This window comes from Rhinichthys klamathensis, unplaced genomic scaffold (genome assembly GCF_029890125.1).
Source record: "Rhinichthys klamathensis goyatoka isolate OS25496 unplaced genomic scaffold, OSU_Roscu_1.1 h1tg000176l_1, whole genome shotgun sequence".
Taxonomy (NCBI): domain Eukaryota; kingdom Metazoa; phylum Chordata; class Actinopteri; order Cypriniformes; family Leuciscidae; genus Rhinichthys; species Rhinichthys klamathensis.
The window spans coordinates 5,625,001-5,627,500 of NW_026606705.1; the positions used below are offsets into that span (position 1 = coordinate 5,625,001).

Below are 2,500 nucleotides of genomic sequence, written 5' to 3' on the forward strand. Positions count from 1 at the left end.
GTTCAAATCTCGGTGGAACCTTTTTAGCTTGTTTTGCAAAAGGGCGGGAAAAAACAGAGCTGATGCGCAACTGCTGATGTGGCGGTGAAACTGGCACTCTAAAACCCAGTCGGGATCGGGGGAAACATGGGCTTAAAAAGAAAAGGCTTCACTTGCTCTTTGCTGTCGCGCTTCTGGGCTGAATGACTAAACACCTCTGCTGCTCGGTGGGAAAAAGCGACCCACGCCAAGGTTCCATGGTGTAATGAGGCTTCACTTGCTCTTTGCTGTCGCGCTTCTGGGCTGAATGACTAAACACCTCTACTTCTCGGTGGGAAAAAGCGACCCAAGCCAAGGTTCCATGGTGTAATGGTTAGCACTCTGGACTCTGAATCCAGCGATCCGAGTTCAAATCTCGGTGGGACCTGCTTTTGCCAGGAATGTGCGCAGGACCTCGTCCGAAAAAAACTTTTCGACAAAAGCTCATCTAGGGAGTGCCCCTTTGAAGTGAGTGTAAAAGGACTGTACACCGCGTGGAGAATGCAGCGTACATGCAGTGTACGATGCCTCTCTTTTAGCATGCGAGAGGCATCGATCCCGCTACCTCTCGCATGCTAAGCGAGCGCTCTACCATTTGAGCTAATCCCCCTCGACGATGTGGAGAGAAGGTGTCCATCGCACAGCATGTGTGCAAGTGCTGCAGCGCGGTTTCCAATGGCCACAAAGCAAAGAGACCGTATTTCCTAGTTAATTAAACCTTTGTGCTTTAAGCCTTGCAAACGGAAATGTTTGCGGCCAGGCAGCAGCAGGAAGGATGGGTGTGTGTTGGCTCGTTGGTCTAGGGGTATGATTCTCGCTTAGGGTGCGAGAGGTCCCGGGTTCAGATCCCGGACGAGCCCGTTTCTTAGGCTTTGCTTTTAATCTCTTCAGCCTGACTAGAGCAACCAGGATATTCCTGGGAAATTGGGGATAAAAGCAGTCAGAGCAGGGCCGGTTAGCTCAGTTGGTTAGAGCGTGGTGCTAATAACGCCAAGGTCGCGGGTTCGATCCCCGTACTGGCCACACTTTTGCTCTCTGGGACCCTTAGCACTGCTCACCTCGAAAGTGACGGGCGGTCTCCCAGAAATCCCTGCTGGACAAACCGTTTGCCAGTACACCTGGCCGAAATAGCTCAGTTGGGAGAGCGTTAGACTAAAGGTCCCTGGTTCGATCCCGGGTTTCGGCAGAGCAACCTGGTCCCTGTGTTTTTGGTCGAGGGTCTCCAGTGACCAAACGCCACCTCCTGTTAACCTGATTCCACCTAGCCACATCGCTATCTGCCTCTCAGACGGCCAGGGACCAGCGTGTGGTGGTTCCATGGTGTAATGGTTAGCACTCTGGGCTTTGAATCCAGCGATCCGAGTTCAAATCTCGGTGGAACCTTTTTAGCTTGTTTTGCGGAAGGGCGGGAAAAAACAGAGCTGATGCGCAACTGCTGATGTGGCGGTGAAACTGGCACTCTAAAACCCAGTCGGGATCGGGGGAAACATGGGCTTAAAAAGAAAAGGCTTCACTTGCTCTTTGCTGTCGCGCTTCTGGGCTGAATGACTAAACACCTCTGCTGCTCGGTGGGAAAAAGCGACCCACGCCAAGGTTCCATGGTGTAATGGTTAGCACTCTGGACTCTGAATCCAGCGATCCGAGTTCAAATCTCGGTGGGACCTGCTTTTGCCAGGAATGTGTGCAGGACCTCGTCCGAAAAAAAACGTTTCGACAGCGCTGATCCTCAAAAGCTCATCTAGGGAGTGCCACTTTGAAGTGAGTGTAAAAGGCCTGTACACCGCATGGAGAATGCGGGCATCGATCCCGCTACCTCTCGCATGCTAAGCGAGCGCTCTACCATTTGAGCTAATTCCCCTCGACAATGTGGAGAGAAGGTGTCCATCGCACAGCATGTGTGCAAGTGCAGCAGCGCGGATTCCAATGGCCACAGAGGAACCGTATTTCCTCTGTGCCGGCAACTTTGCACTGGCTACCGTTTAGTTAATTAAACCTTTGTGCTTTAAGCCTTGCAAACGGAAATGTTTGCGGCCAGGCAGCAGCAGGAAGGATGTGTGTGTGTTGGCTCGTTGGTCTAGGGGTATGATTCTCGCTTAGGGTGCGAGAGGTCCCGGGTTCAAATCCCGGACGAGCCCGTTTCTTAGGCTTTGCTCTTAATCTCTTCAGCCTGACTAGAGCAACCAGGATATTCCTGGGAAATTGGGGATAAAAGCAGTCAGAGCAGGGCCGGTTAGCTCAGTTGGTTAGAGCGTGGTGCTAATAACGCCAAGGTCGCGGGTTCGATCCCCGTACTGGCCACACTTTTGCTCTCTGGGACCCTTAGCACTACTCACCTCGAAAGTGACGGGCGGTCTCCCAGAAATCCCTGCTGGACAAACCGTTTGCCAGTAGACCTGGCCGAAATAGCTCAGTTGGGAGAGCGTTAGACTGAAGATCTAAAGGTCCCTGGTTCGATCCCGGGTTTCGGCAGAGCAACCTGGTC

General features: G+C 52.6%; 9 non-coding genes across 9 annotated transcripts in view; 8 read left to right on the top strand and 1 right to left on the bottom strand.

Annotated features, from left to right (window-relative positions):
- The window catches only part of trnaq-uug (transfer RNA glutamine (anticodon UUG)), a 72-nt gene extending 51 nt beyond the window's left edge, over positions 1-21 (top strand). Inside the window, exon 1 of the tRNA in view lies at positions 1-21. This exon is cut by the window's left edge and continues 51 nt beyond it. This is a non-coding gene — a tRNA (tRNA-Gln).
- Positions 22-334: 313 nt separating this feature from the next.
- trnaq-cug (transfer RNA glutamine (anticodon CUG)) lies at positions 335-406 on the top strand. Its single transcript has one exon. It is a non-coding gene; the product is annotated as a tRNA-Gln (tRNA).
- Positions 407-967: 561 nt separating this feature from the next.
- trnai-aau (transfer RNA isoleucine (anticodon AAU)) lies at positions 968-1,041 on the top strand. The gene has a single exon. It is a non-coding gene; the product is annotated as a tRNA-Ile (tRNA).
- Positions 1,042-1,329: 288 nt separating this feature from the next.
- trnaq-uug (transfer RNA glutamine (anticodon UUG)) lies at positions 1,330-1,401 on the top strand. Its single transcript has one exon. It is a non-coding gene; the product is annotated as a tRNA-Gln (tRNA).
- A 209-nt stretch (positions 1,402-1,610) lies between these two features.
- On the top strand, positions 1,611-1,682 carry trnaq-cug (transfer RNA glutamine (anticodon CUG)). Its single transcript has one exon. It is a non-coding gene; the product is annotated as a tRNA-Gln (tRNA).
- Positions 1,683-1,803: 121 nt separating this feature from the next.
- Positions 1,804-1,876, bottom strand: trnaa-agc (transfer RNA alanine (anticodon AGC)). Its single transcript has one exon. It is a non-coding gene; the product is annotated as a tRNA-Ala (tRNA).
- Positions 1,877-2,081: 205 nt separating this feature from the next.
- Positions 2,082-2,153, top strand: trnap-agg (transfer RNA proline (anticodon AGG)). The gene has a single exon. It is a non-coding gene; the product is annotated as a tRNA-Pro (tRNA).
- Positions 2,154-2,242: 89 nt separating this feature from the next.
- Positions 2,243-2,316, top strand: trnai-aau (transfer RNA isoleucine (anticodon AAU)). Its single transcript has one exon. It is a non-coding gene; the product is annotated as a tRNA-Ile (tRNA).
- A 98-nt stretch (positions 2,317-2,414) lies between these two features.
- Positions 2,415-2,487, top strand: trnaf-gaa (transfer RNA phenylalanine (anticodon GAA)). Its single transcript has one exon. It is a non-coding gene; the product is annotated as a tRNA-Phe (tRNA).
- The last annotated feature ends 13 nt before the right edge of the window (positions 2,488-2,500 follow it).